The following is a 15,660-nucleotide window of genomic DNA, read 5'->3' as shown; positions in this document are numbered from 1 at the left end:
ACATCCTGTGGGGGAGCAGAGGATGTTTGCTGAGTAACCGCTGCAGACCGCATGCACCTGTATGGCTCAGCACTCATAAGGGAGTGCTGCTATATGCTGATGCTCAGGTAGGCGTCCGGCTCCCTCACCTGTAAATAACAGCCCCCAGAAGGATTTCTGGGGAAAAAACAAAATGTTTTTCCCCCCACCTCCTTTATATTTTTAAACTAGATTTTTTTTTAAAAAAGATTTTATTTATTTGAGAGACAGCGCACCGGAGAGAGTATGAGCTATGAGCAGGGTGGGGTGGGGGGAGCAACAGGAGAGGGAGGGAGAAGCAGACTCAGGGGCTTGATCCCAGGACCCAGGGATCATGACCTGAACCGAAGGCAGATGCTTAACCAACTGAGCCACCCAGGCACCTCTAAACTAGAATTTTTATGAAGATGTCCAAATTGTGTGAAGGTGGTTACACGCAGTTAACCACACACACTTACGGACCATTACACAGAGTAGGATAGGCTCTCACTCCCCCGCTTCTCATTACTAATACTGGTAAGAACCCCAAACTCTTGAGGTTGGGATGCTAGTTTCCTTTCTGTCTGGTCAAGATGGTTTGCTTGCTCTTGGTGCATGCAGGCTGGTCTGCAGTAGAGCATAGGCTTCCGACTTCAGGGACGTAACTGGCTCTCAGTTTTGCTTTAGCATTTGCTCATAGCAGACCTGCTAAGGCCCAAGTGTCTGAGTTGCTGTCTGAGCCTTGCTCTGCATATTGCTTCCTGAGTCTGTTAAAGCAGCAGCTCTCTCTTTGTCTAAACTGAAGTCTGCATTTTCTCTGTGGGACCAGTCATTTTGCGACCTGGAGCAGTAGGAGGGACATTTTAAACCTTTCCTTGGAGGCAAGCATCCATTTCTGCCTAGAATCTGAACATGCGGACCCCAGGGTACTTCCTCGGTAGCATCATTAAACATCAACCAAGCAGCTGCAGCTCAAGAGTGGTTTGGGGGTGTTATTGTTTATCACTTCATGCCTGGTGTCATCTGGGCTCCATTAGCAGCTGATGGAACCCCCCCAAACAATGACTCCATCCTGTAGGTCCCTGGCCACCTTCAGGCCAGATGCCACTGCGTTATCTAAATCTGATGCGGTACAGATGCAAACCAGGCAGCTGTGAGCTGTAAGACTCCAGATGATGGGCATTTGCCCTGCTTGCATGCAGGAGTTATAAATGTGGCTCTGTGGCCACAAGTCTGAATTTATCTAGCGTGACTGCAGCCTTGGGTGTGAAGGCTGGACTTGGTCCATACAGGTCAGGGCCAAGAATGCTAAGGCGACAGGGGGCCTTCAAGAAGCCTGAGAAACATCTGAGTTGCAAAAAGCACTTCGTCCTGATACCTCATAGCCAACGGACCTATTGAGGAGAAGAAACCACTGTTCTACTATCCTCTGCCTATAGGAGCAAAGGCGGTGGGATCAGTCAAACTCCCCGAGACCGCCTGGCATCCTCTTCGTGGTTGAGCAGGTCCTTTACTAACCACAAACTTACTTCTTTTCCTTTGCATGCAAAATCTAGCTACCATCAGCTGGAAATATGATGAGCCATCTTAGGAACATGAGGCTTTGTTTTTTAATGAAAAGTCAGTGTTGTCTCAGCTTGCTCTGTTCATGGCAAACAGGGCTTTAGTTCATATGTGGTAAGAATATATACCTTTGAACTATTGTAAGATCCTTGCAAACAGATGAGGGATGGGACTGATTCTTTTTTTCATTATTTTTATCAAGTACAAATAATAAGCCCTGCTAATTAGAACATTCTCTGTCCAGACCTGATATACTCTCATTTCACCAGAAAAAGCAAACATCTGAAAGATTTTTAATGACTTTATCCTTTGAATCTCTAGCCACAGAGAGGAAATGGAAAATAAATATATCATGCTTATTGCTTTAGAGTATGGTGAGCTTGTCTAGAACTGCATTTAATTTGATTGTTAGCTGTACCTCTATATCACTCTGAGTCAGCAAGCACATTTCCAAAGTGATGTATGCTCTAATTTTTTTTTCTAGTTTTAGAATTCAGCTCTCGCCTCTTCTTCCTTCATCTTGATTAGAAAGGTGATACGAACTAGTGGGAAGAACATCAATTTTGGAATCATCAGACTGACTTCACATAGCTCCTCGAGTTACCATAGGAGGCTAGGTTATTTATACTTTCTTAGCCTGTTTCCTTTACTATGAAATAGAGATATGCACTCCCTTATGTTTTATGATGATTCCCAAATGAGATCAAATATTGAAGTGCCAACTGCAAGGACTTGACAGGAAATATTTGCTAGTTCAGTGTCCCTCTTCCGCTAAGGCACCTCCTAGTGGAGATATCCCAATTTTGCTTTGACATGCCTGTCCTTTGGCCATTTTTAAAAATACAGCCTTTCACCATTCCTCCTCACTTCTTTATCCCTTAATCCCTATGAAATTCTATGAGCTGGTCTTCCCACTTTCAGCCACTCCCCAGCCTTAGCAGAATTTCAGCTGCCACCAACGAATCTCCTAAGACAGAACACTGTACTCATCTTCTTCCACTCCAAATTGGTTATGGCCCTATTGCCCACATGAGCAAGTTTGATGGTTGTCATTCATTTACTCTTTTATTCACTGATCCATACACAAATGTGCATTGATCCCTGGGATGTGCACACGCCCTTTGAGGGTGCTATGGAAACACGGATAAATAGGGACCATCCTAAGACCACAAATCTAGTGAGAACATAGACAAGCAAAGTGATTTGAGTAACATGATGTGATAAATATTGTTCTAGTGAGGGAGTAATCTCTTCCCAACCGTAAATCTTCAATTTCAGAAATTTGATGACTTGATTTGACTTCTATGTATTTTGCCTCAATGCTGAGAATTTTGGATGGATTAAAAGGGTCACTCTGAGTTGATGACAAGCAATTATTTGGTTAGAACATTTAGCACATTATTCAAGTATCAGATTTCTTGGTGTAATGGGAATGCTCACGGGCAGGTGCTTTGCCTCATTCTCTCCAAATCCTGAGATAGCACAGGACACGGTCTGCTTTTCCCAGTAAATGTATGAATGGTGAAGGAAAAGAGTACTGCCTTTATAGACAAACATTGAATTAAATCTTAACTTCGTCAAGTAACAGAAGACCTATAGATGAGACTTCATGTTCCTGAGACTCAGTTTCCTCAGGTATAAAGTGAAGCTGATAAAAACCACTATAAGGATTATTGCATTAATTAAAACAATGTAAATCAAGCCCAAAATTCAGGGTTTAGCACACAGTAGGTGCTTAAAACTTGTCCGTTCCCTTCTCCCTCTCTGTCCCTTATGCAAATGCACTGGAGTAGCATGGATAAGGCAGTTCGCACAATGGCTAACACCTAACAAAGAAAATATTAGTTACCGCTTTGCTCTGTCCACCATGGATAGCCAAGATGCTCTGGTAGAACCTTGTTGTTTGTATGGCAGCATCTGAGGTGAACCAAGACATGTCAGCTATCCCATGATCCAGGCAGCCTTCAAACACATTTCTCCAAAAATTGCATACCTGAGACCTCATTACTTAGGAACCAAAAAGCAGCAGGTGCATTCATTTAAACCATATATAGGCCTTTGATGTGATTGTACACAGTTATTTATTTAAACATCCATGAGTACTGAATCTGCCTCCCGCATGAATGTCTTACTCAGCTTTGAATCTTCCCTTCAAAATACCCGACGTAGTTCTTCCCTAACCCAGATACATAGATCTTTTGTACATTTGTTCTGCTTTTACTGAAATGCTAACTTTGCCTCAGGCTTTCCAAAAAGTTGAAATTCCCAAGAACTTTAAATTCCTTTCTGCATGCACAAGAGGAAATGACTAGTTTCCCACACTATGAAACCGTGCTACATGCTCACAGATTTGTGATATTTTCTTGCAAGTCACAGGGCATTATGTATACGTGGGAGGTGCCTGAGAAGATGAGAGACTGGATATTCAGGCCACTGGTCCTGTTTCTTGTTGGTGATGTAATTCAATCTTTGACACCATGGGCAGTGGTAGCAAGGCACTTGGACATTTTTTGCTGGATGGCTTTCTTGCAATTAAAAGCATATGTATAAAGCTTGGAACCGGGAAATACATATTCTGATACCTTATATTTTTCTTTATGGTTCTTTCCTCTAAGATTCAAATATTAAAGCCATAAATTCTCAAGTGGAGACAGGAGGAAATTGGTGGCTGGAAGCAAATGGACTGTCACGTGGTTGGAACTGGGGCTTGTCTGATGCTCAGGCCATCACACTGTTCAGCCTCATGTGTCTGAGGTACGGTTAATCAGAAGGTAGGCAATGCCAGAAGCTTTGAGATAACATATAGGAACTGCATCAGCCCCAGTGTCCATTCTGGATGGCTTAGAGAACACACTTTCTTTTACAGATTCACTCAGCCCACAGATACTGAGTTCCTACTATGTGGCAGGTACTACTGACCAGCAAGCACCATGATAGCAATCCAATGAAGAAAAAGATACATGTGATTCCCCCAAAGAGTCTGATGAGAATCTGAGAGACAACATCTCATTCTTTCACCCGTTCTACCTATATTCACAACAGGGATACAGCTCTGTGTTTAAAACTGCATCAGAGGTTAGAAGGTGATATAAAAATGAAAAAGAGGTCCCCAGTCAAAGCACAAATTACTAAGGGAGCTAAGTGTGAGCATATTGGTTTAGTTCAATGCAGAAAGAAACAATGGCGGTAAGGAATTTCCAGGGGAGGGCGTGTGTGAGTTTGTAGGATGGGGAGATCACCCCCTTCAGTTTGGAGACTTGGCAGCCTCCAGGGTAGTGGCTCCAGGTATATCTAAAAGGGAGTGGAGGTGGGGCTTAGAACAGGAGTAGTCATTCCCATGTGTAAGAGACATTTAGACACTGATCACACCTCATCACACTTCCTGGAGCCTGGTTACTTTCCCTCTCTGCTGGAGAAAATGAAGTTGTGTTCTTTGTAGAAGTAAAGTAGAGTTTTGTGCCTGAGGGACATAAGATAGATTTGAATCCCTTAAAAAAATCAAAAGATTAGTGACATTTACTAATGTTTACTAATGCTTATACCTCCAGGTTTCCTTCTCTTGTCTCCCAGAATACTAGGTGCTCAGACTAAAGCCTTCGGGAAGATTTCAAAAGACATCCCCCTGGGAATCTGAACAGCTCAAGAGGAAAAAAAAAACCAAAAAAAACCCAAAAGCAAACTAAAGATATTGACAATGGGGGATGTCCCTCAAAAAAAATGGCCAACTTAGATCATCTTTTCAACCAGATTTCTGCATCTAAACTATATAGAGAGAAGTTGAGTGATTATTTTCTGAATTCTCCCATGTCATATAACTAGTATATTCTAGATTAAGGGGAGAGAAGTTAATTCATTTCATAAAATGCTTTAAGGAATTAGGGAGTAGTTCTCATAGAACATCCTGTTGAGAAAGGCAGCACAAGACTCTGGTCAAACTGCCACAGAGCTTCCATTCTGTTTTTCAGTGCTCTGATCTTAAATAGTAATAGACAACCAAGGATCACCAGACTTTGAGGAAATTATCTAACATGAAATAAAGAAACCAACCAGAAAAAAAATAGTAGTTTGGAAAAAACCAGAATCTATAAATCCTTGAAGGCAAAGAGAACTTGAAACAGGATGAGATTAACATCCACAGAGAAGAAAGGGGGAAAACGCAGTCATAAAACAATGATGGGTTTCTCTAAAAAGTCATTTTTAGATAATTAAATAAAGCTTTGGAGATTAAAAGCATGATCATAGAAATGAGACTCTCAAAAGAAGGATTAGATAATAAAACAAGAAATTTACAAGCAATTAGAGCAAAACGTCAAAAGGATAGAAAGGAGAAGATGAAGAAGAGTACAGGGTGAGGGCAAATGTGTCCCATCTGAATAACAGGATCTCCAGAAAGACAGACCAACAGAGGCACGGAGATCCTCCCAAGAACAAACCAAGACATGATAAGAACTGATAAGAATTTGCATATGGATGGGGCCCACTATACACCAAAGACATAACGGATGAAAATAGATCCAATGGCCTTCCCCAATGCCATCTGAGATTTCAGAACTGATGCCAAAGATAGGAGAAGCTTCCATTCAAGAAAAAAAATAAAGTTTTCCAAAATGGTACAAGAACCAGAATGTTATTGTTTCTTCTTCCATAATATTGGAAGTTAAAGTCAAGAGTCACTTGGCATTTTAAAAAGCAACGTCCAGAGTAAAATTTGATATCCAAGCAAACTATCAGCTAAGTGTTAGAGTAAAGCCTCTTTCAGAAATCAGTGCTTTTCAAAAATGTTACTTGTTATACCCTAGGAAGCTACTAGAGTATGAATTTAAGCCAAAATACATGAATCAGGACTTTTTAAAAGGTAGGAATATCGACATCTGACTTTAGAGCTGCAAAAGTAGATAGAAAATCAATTAAGAGCTAAAATTGGGTGTCTGGGAACTAGGAATAAAAATACATTTTTCTAATAAGCTTTGTAGAGCTGCTGAACAATTTCAATTATGTGCAAGCATAATTTTGATAAAAATAAAACTAATTTTAAAACATTAAATGGGGTAATATAATGAAACCATCTTGCACATCGTACAGTCAGTACCTCCACTTTCTACCTCATTATCCAACTGCAGGTCCTTGCAAGGTTTGAGTTTCCCATCTCAATAAATGAGAGCATCAACTCAGATTCGAACCCTTTTAAAAACTCTAAAATTTTACTGATCTACTTAGTATTTACTAAGATTTCAGTGTACTCATACGGATGCTGTTTTTGAACACTAAGTTTTTTGTTTCTAATTTTAACCTTTTATTACAAGTATGGTATTAAGGCAGACAAGCAGGATCTAAAATGCACTTGCAAGTTGTTCTATGGTTATAAAAACGCTGATGAAATGGAGCATTGGTTAAGTAGCTCCCATCTTCCCATGTTCCAAAAACGTCAGTATCCCCACCTCTTCTTTCCTCTCCTAGAGAGAATGTCTCCTGCTTTTTAGAAAGGGTGAGGCCAGTGTGTGAGCAACAAAAGAATCCTCTCCAGTGTTAGGAATTTGATGCCAGTAGAGAAGCATGGCCATTTGATATATACAAATTCGCTTCACAGTGCCTGGTCCATGGTAGACTTTTAATAAATGCTGGTTTATAGGATCATAAAACATGGCATATACTTTGGGGCAATTTAGGAGAAAATAACCTTCCAGAGCACTGGCAGCCATACTCCACTGCCCACGTGACAAAAGTTTCTCCTGGAAAGAAGTATGTGCTCCCTGCTCAGTGTCTTGGTAGGGGCGGGTGCCGTGGTGAATGCCTCTGGCTTGCTCTTCTCCTTTCTAACCCTTCACCTCTCTGAACTGGTGCTTTGTCCTTGCAAGTAAATCAAAGGGAAATTGAAATTGATCTAGGGGATGATGGCTGGTGGGAGTTAGAAATAGGAGAGCTAGAGTTTGGATGGTTCATATGATCCCTCCTTCCCACCCCCACCCCCACACTCAATTAATTTCAAGCTGAAACTGATTTATTTATAGTCATATCTTACAGAACATTCTAGTGAAATTTCCTTGATTTAGGCCAATGTCTAAGTTCTTTCTTCCCTTCTATTTTAAAAGAAATATGAGACTCTGTTCCCTATTAAAGAGGAAGAAAGCATCATTGATGTCCAGCTTCCCTCTAGCTACTCTGAATTTGAGCAGACTGTATGACTCATCTTTCCTAGAAATACAACAATGAGATCATCATGTCTGTTCCCTTCCCACTCTGAGTACAGTTGAATTGGTTTCCTCTGTGTTCAGGGATATATATGTATATTCTCTCTCTCTTTCTTCTTTCTTTCTTTCTTTCTTTCTTTCTTTCTTTCTTTCTTTCTTTCTTTCTTTCTCTTTTTCTTCTTTCCTTGTTAATACACAAGAGCTGAATCATATAATTGAAACACAGCAAAGAGGAAAATGAGCGGAGATTAATACATTTTTTTTCAGGCAGCTCAATCCCTGTCTCCAAAACTAAAATTGTGTAAATGATGTAAAGAGATATATCTGTATTTTTGTTTTAATACTTCCTATACTAGGAAACTTGCTGCTTCCAGAGGTAGTCAATTCTGCTTTTAACAATTCCCTTAGATTGTTCTGACTTAACTGGACCTAAAGTCCGATGGCCCGTAACATTTACCTGTTAGTGGTGGTCCCAACTTCCATGACCAAAGGGAGTATGCTAGCTCTTTCCTAGCCAATATCCCTTCAGGTATTTGTAGACAATGATCATATCACAGGTTTTACTTCAAGTGTAGAATCCATAGAGTATAGTTTACTTCACTTTAGACATTTAGCTGTGTTTCTAGATTAACAGTTTGGCATGAATTAACAAGAAAAACCCTCAAAATACCTTGCTTTACATTTCTTTAAAATTGCTGTTTCACCAAATTGACAAGGTGCTACCACAGACTAGGCAAAATATCTGGGTAAATATCTTTTGCCTGAATTACACAGATAATTGGCATTGTTGTTCTATGCAACCAGTATCTAAACCATGTTTATTATAAAAATATGAGGATTTATATTTCTTTAATCTCTTACTCTATTCCTGAAAGGTGGTATCTAAATCATGTTACTGCATCGATCCATGAGCAATTCTATTTTAAGACTGTCATTTACTCATTTTCTTTTTTTATTGCTTGTGTGCAAACAGAATTTAACAAAATACATGACACCTATTCTATTTTTCTAGGATATTAATAATGTTCAAAGACCACCCTACCAGGACATTCTCAGGTTCCCCTTGAAATTAAAGTTGAATAGAATGCCAGATTTATCCCCAGCTGCAAAAATAAGGTTGCCCAAGGGAGCAACCAAAACAACTGAAGAAGAAGAAGAAGAAGAAGAAGAAGAAGAAGAAGAAGGAGGAGGAGGAGGAGGAGGAGGAGGAGGAGGAGGAGGAGGAGGAGGAGGAGGAGGAGAAGAGAAAGAAGGAGGAGGAGGGGGAGGGGGAAGGGGAGGGGAGGGGAGAAGGTGGGGGAGGGGGAGGAGAGAGGGTGGGGGAGGGGAAGAAGAAAGAGAGTAGCAGTAGCAGCATCAGCAAAATGGAACAGAGCATTAGGAAAATATCTGCGCATCCCAAATAGCATTCCAACCACACATCCTTACATGAGGAAGCATGAAATGAAATAGAATTTTTAGATATTTAATCCGGAAAGAATCTTACGATTTCCCCTGTAGTTTTAAGACTATCAGTAAGTTAACTTGCAAATGAATTTTGTAACTGCAAAAACTTAGAACTTTAAACGTTAGAACTCAAAACCTTAAAGCCAGAAGACAATCTAGAGATATACAGAGCACTAAACTGAGTCAAGACACCTTGGCTTGAGGTACTACTCTGCCATTCACGAGCAGTGTAGCATAGCTAAGAAATGACCTCTCCAGAATGTATTAGCCCAGGAGCCTGGAAGTCGGAATCTCCTGGCATACTGTGACCATTGTAGAACTGCGAGAGAATTAGAGTCAGAAGGAGAGCCTTATATTAAAGGGCTTTCCAAATGGAGGGCACCAGAGTTTCAAAACACAAGGAGAAGGGCTAACATGGTAAGTCTGGGGAAAACTAGAGGTAACCAGATTCTAAGTGGGCCTTAAATTCCCTGCTAAGAACTCGGGCTGTGCCCTAGAGAAATTGAGGTGTCCTGAAGAGTTTCAAAGAGTTGGTCCCGGGCATGACCAGGTTTGCAAAGCAGAGAGACCACTCAGGTAGGCCCTCAAGAGGATGGGATGAAGTGAATGATGTCACATGCTAACAGTACTGGGAAAAGAAATGAACATTGTGGCTGAGACCCATGTCAGATGCTTTGGAATGTGCAACTTGTCTCATCAAAGAAGATCACATATAGATGGCCAAATGTAATCTGAGCATTGAAGTGTGACCTGGGGGACCCACACTTACTTTCTGAAATGTCCAGGAACAGTAATATAGTGCCCTGAGTTCCTAGAACTTACTGTATAAACCACCCGAGGCATTAATTTCCCACTTACTATTCTTGACCGAGTCTTCCTCCTTGATCCCATCTCTACTGTTTACCTTCCAGCCTTTTCCATCTAGTCCCTAATGCATGGTCACCCCATTGTCAAGTGCTGTTTGGAAAGAGCAGAACCTTAGGTTTGCCATCCCTCGGTGGGATCCTCTGGACACAGTCAGGACATTTTCTGCTCTCTCTCCTCAACCCTGTTACCTTCCACACATAGCAAAATTGGCCATATAGTTTTTCAGTTCCTCAAAACAGCTATCACCACACTTCCCAGAAAACTTCTCCAGCTTTTCCCAGAAAACTTGTTTGGCAATTGATTCAGCCTTAGCTTATCAATCATTGATGGGCTCATAGGTCAAAAAAAAAAAAAAAAAAGGACTGTCAGAAAGTGGACAAAATGGAACTTGACTTATCCTCTTAGATTGGGGAGCTGAAAGTTCCAATGAGAAGCACATGAACTGGGTGTTCTCTGTTGATTCTTCTAGATATGGTCTCTTTTCTCATTGTGCCCCAGGACACTGACTTATATTCTGCACCTTCAATTCCTTTGACTTCTAACTTTAGGTTGGCTTCAGGAACAAGAGATCCTGACAGCATATAGAAGAGAGGTCTGAGGGTTTATCCTCACATCTCCTGTCCCCATCAGGCTGATGGCTGGAAAGTAATCTCTACCAACGCACAGCTCCTGCTGGGCAGCCCCTCTCCCATGGCTCCAGCTGTCTTGGGTTCTGTAACTTTGCTTCCTCCTCTTGTCCTCCCAGGCCTAGAGACCATATCTGCTCCCAGCGAGGATGAAGACTGTGCTCATACCTTATTAGTTCTCTGAATGCTGTTCACACCTCTATACATAAGCCTTTCATTAAACAGCCTTTGCTTACACCTTTGAGCCTGTTTTCTGCAGACACCCTGATCACTACAACACCTCCAGATGTTGCAATAGTAAGAAAAACAAGTGAACATTTGGGGGGAAAGCACCTATATTCGGTATTTTTGGAACTATATTGGATTTAGAGTAATGAGACCTAGATTCTATTCCTAGTTCTGCCACATACCAGCTTTGTGATGTTGGCAAAATTAATTAGACTCAACTTTCTTATCTGTAAGATGGGGATATGACTTAACTCTCAACCTCATTAGATAAATTAAACTATAAAAGGCCTAATTTAGTCCATCATCTGCTGCTTTTTCTTGAGTTTCCACCTCCTTTGGTTTCTGTGAATATTTTACAAATAACTAATATATGACTTGTTCCCACTATTTATCTTTCCCAGCCAGTCTCCTAATATCTTCTGGACTCACTCTTCATTTCCCTTCTTTCACCTCCAAACACCAAAAGATCCTGTAAGCAACAGCATTGGAGCCCAAGCCCTGAGTCAGTATCTGAGTTTGTGAGGACCACCCAGGCTGGGAGTGGCCCACTTTGGAGAAAATCTGTTTCCATCCACCCCCACTTTCCCCATCCCCATCAATAAACCCTTTCTTTCTGCTCACTTTTCTGAGATGCAATTAAGTGGCTTGGACTAAGTGCCTTGTTTAACTTTAAGATTTGCCTAAGTATTTTGTGAGCTTTTATAGGAATGCCTTTTCAGGCTGCCTCCCATCTGTGCCAGGAAGAGTTTGTGCCTAAAAGATTCATATCTTAGATTTCTCTTCCTCTTATTTATTTGGGAAAGTCAAGGGAAGGAAAGCCCAGCAATGTCTCAGATGCAAATGCAAACTGCAATATTCGCTTACAGTCATTTAATAAAAATTCCTTTTATTACAGCCCAGCTGGATTGGATAAGAACAGGATTCTCATAATGGGACTGACTTAAACTGCTTTGGGACCTCAGTATCCTCAACCACTCTGAGTTTTGGTTTTCTCATTTGGAAGATGAAAACAATGTGTACCCTGATGAGGAAGTCACCAATAATGAAGAACTTTGAGAACAACAGGATGACAAGTAAGAAAGTACTCAGCATATCAGCATAGTGTTCATAGTATATGTTTTTTTAAAGTTCATTTTGACCCCCTTTTCTACATTTGAACTATTTCTACCAGCTTGCTACCAGACACTGTTTCGTGATAGTCAGTGTGTTCGCTGTGCCTAAATGAATCGGTGACTTAGTATCAAAATTATCAATTAAAAAAAATGAGCGATTCATTCAGAATCCATGTGTAGCCAGGACACTGAGGTTGGGTGTTTGCTCCCCATTGAGTAAGCTCAGGGAAACAGTAGTAGTAGTGAGAATCATCATAGCTGCTACTTACAAGGGGCTCACTTGGTGCCAGGCACTATTATAAATACCATACATATTTAACACATGGGATCTTCAGAACAAAGCTATGAAGTAGCTACATTACCCCATGAATAGGTAAGAAAACTGAAGCATGGAATTCAACTTGCCCAAGGGTTGTGGTATGAATAACACACCTCCCCACCTCCTCACTCCCCCACCCCCGTGAAACAAAGATGTCCACATCCTGATCCCTGGAAACTGCAAATACGTTTCCTTGCCTGGCAAAAGGGACTTTGTTGATGTGATTAAATTAAGTGTCTTGAGATGAAGAGGTTATTTTAGATTAGCCAGGTGGGTCAAATCTAATCACAAGGATCCTTCTAGGAGGGGAGCAGGAGGACCGGGGTTGGATGTATTCCAGATGGGGTACAGGGCTGAGTGGGGCAGGACCGTGGCCTAAGGAGCGCGGGCAGCCTCCAGCAGCTGGAAAAGGCAAAGGGGAAGGTCGCCCCCGATCTTCCCGAAGGTGCTGACACCTTGAATTTAGCCCACTCATGCTGATTTTGGACTTCTGACCACCAAGACTATCGGAGAAGTAATTTGTGTTATTTGAGCCACTAAGTTTTTGGTAATTTGTTAGAACAGCAATAGGAAATTAATATATCAAGTGACTCTCCCAAGGGCACACAATTTAGTTTGAGTGGGAACGGAGGGAGCTTGAATTCTAACCAAGGCTGTCTGATTCCAGAAATTTCACATTTAACTACTATGCATCACTTCTTTCTAAATGTGTAACCTAATATTTCATTGATGTGAATCATACTGTCCATGTCACAAAGCATTTGTGATAATTATTAAAAGTCCAGGAACACATTGTGTAGATTGAAAAAAAATGTGGCCACAGTATTTGCAGCTCCATTTATAAAGAGATGGCACCTCTTTCCCCACCCCTGGAATCTGGGCTACCCCGTGCCTTGTTTTGGTAATAGAATGGGCCGAAAGTGATGTTATAGCTTCCGTACTTGCATCTTGGAACATCTCTGCCATCACATAAACAAGCTCAGTCTACTCTACTGGAGGATGAGAAGCCAAATAGAGAGTACAGGGTGCTCGGCGAACCACCAACATGAGCTGCCAGACCTGTAAATGAAGCCATTTTGAATATTTCTGCCCGAGCTGAACTTCTGCCTCAGTGCCCACACATGACAAAGGCCAGGCGAGGACACGAGAACCATCCAGCTGACCCACAGAATCATCAGAAATAATAAACTCGTTATTGTTATTAGCCACAAAGATTTAGGGTGATTAGTTATAGAGCAATAGATAACAGATATACATGTAAAGTGCATGGAATAGAATTCATTTTCTCCTGTAGAGTAAGAAAAGATTCAATTCCTAAAAAGTCAATTTTCAAAGCAGCAACAAACATTAATCTGATGCTGAGTGAAATTAATTTCCTCTCTCAATTCCAGGTCCCGGAAAGATGTTAAGAAGACAAAGCTAATGTCTACAAGGGTGCTGGGGACCTTATGTATTTAATTTTCTCAATAACCTAGTCACAATCCTCATTTGAAGATAAGGAAATTGAGGCCCGGAGAGACTGAGTCTCTTGTCTGAGGTCATGGAGCTAGAAAGCAGCAGAGGAGTATTTATAACCTAGATCTGCCTGGCACAAAGTCCATTCTTTTTCCAAACTCAGCTGAAAATGTTCTAGCAGTCCCTATAGACGTCATTTCGCTCTTGTAAATGTGTCCAACTAGTTTTCATCAGTGAGTGGAAAATAGCCAAGATATGATATTCTATGAAATCTCCCTTAACACTCAGAATCCACTGGTAACAGTTGCCAGGCAAAATGTTTTATGCTAAAATTGCCTGTCTTATAAGACGTTAAAACAGTTTTAAAGAGCCTTCTCCCCTCAACATGCATTATATTGTTAGCTTTGCTCTTGTTTTCCCCTCTTTCTCTGAAATACAATGTGAAAAAAAAAATCTATATCTTAAATAGAAAACACTGACACTGTAAATTGCAATTGGAGACTCCAAACACTTGGAAAAGGAAAGGTACAGTTGAGATGGTCTGTTATCCTTGCAGAATCCATTTGGAAACATGCACACACGGAACATGGGGGAGAAAAAAACAACCTTCTGGTTGTTTTCTATCATTTTCCTTGCCTTTCATTTTTGTCTCGTCACTATTTTCAATCAAAGGGAGTATGTGAGAAGCACACTGGCCTGGGTTCAGGAAAGAATGGAAGTATAGTTAAGAAATAAGAACCTATCTGTCATAGAAAAAGCTACTTACAGTTCACTTAATATAATAAACTTACTTATTAATCATTTCATAATTTTTGAACACTGCATATTTTTATCTTAGAAGAGTACTGCATACTATTTACATCAAGACTTAAAAAAGGAGGTAAATAAGGGTAAAAATTGCTCAGAGTTCAACACTTAGAGCTGATTATCCTTGACATGTTGGTATCTTTCTCTCTAGCTTTTAAAAGATATTTTGCACACTTTTTTTTTATGTTGGTGGGATAATTTGGCATCCTTTATGTTTTTTATTATAACATCAGCTTTTAAGTTTCGTATTTTTCAGAGAGATCAATAGTTTTTAGCATGGGATGTTACACTTTCCCTTTGCTTGAGGATGTTAGAATTGTGTGAGGGTGCTTTTTGGCTGTACCACTGATTGAGGACATATATTACCAGCATTTGGCACCAGAAGCCACAAATGCTAACCCTCCTGTAATGTGCAAGACAGTCTTGAAAAACAAAGAATTCCCACTCCAGTGCTACCCATGCCTCAATTGAGAAACACAAACCATAAGGCATAATCATGATTACATAACTCATTCATGGTTAGTGGGGATGCAAAATGACATACGCACTTTGGAAGATGGTCTGTCATAGGCTTCTGGAAGCTAAACATGATCCTACCATACAAAAAAAAAAAAAAGCAGTTGCACTCCTAAGTATTTACCCAACTGATTTAAAAACTTACATTGACACAAAAGCCTGCACATGAATGTTTACAGCAGCTTTGTCAATAATCATCAAAAACTAGAAACAACCAACATGTCCCTCAGTAGGAAAGTATAAATAAGTAGTGGTTCATCCATACACAGAATACTAGTCAGTTGTAAAAAGGAATAGACTATCCAGCCACACAAAGATATAAAGGAGTCTTAAATGCATACTGCTAAGTAAAGAAACCAATCTGAAAAGCCACAGAGTGTATAATTCCATTTATTTGACAGTCTGGAAAAGGAGAACTCTAGGGACAGTGAAAAGACCAGTGGTTTCCAAGTTGAAAGGTGAAGCACAGGAAAATTTCTCAGGGGGCCAAAACTCCTCTGCATGATATGCTAACAGTAGATAAGATGCATTTGTCA

The 15,660-nt window shown here is 40.6% G+C and overlaps 2 long non-coding RNA genes across 2 annotated transcripts in view; one reads left to right on the top strand and one right to left on the bottom strand.

Moving 5' to 3' along the window:
- LOC129046092 (uncharacterized) overlaps nt 1-15,660 on the bottom strand; it is a 217,818-nt gene that overhangs the window by 99,081 nt on the left and 103,077 nt on the right. The gene's annotated exons all lie outside the window — the stretch shown is intronic.
- Nucleotides 10,581-14,729, top strand: LOC135361833 (uncharacterized). Its single transcript, XR_010405972.1, has 3 exons — nt 10,581-10,984; nt 11,811-11,988; nt 13,738-14,729. It is a non-coding gene; the product is annotated as an uncharacterized LOC135361833 (long non-coding RNA).

Source organism: Mirounga angustirostris, unplaced genomic scaffold (assembly GCF_029215605.1).
Source record: "Mirounga angustirostris isolate CCGP_5_RB_7025 unplaced genomic scaffold, mMirAng1.0.hap1 SCAF_10, whole genome shotgun sequence".
In the NCBI taxonomy this organism is placed as follows: Eukaryota; Metazoa; Chordata; class Mammalia; order Carnivora; family Phocidae; genus Mirounga; species Mirounga angustirostris.
The sequence above is the reverse complement of the archived record's forward strand: the minus strand, read 5'-3'. Positions and strand labels throughout refer to the sequence as shown.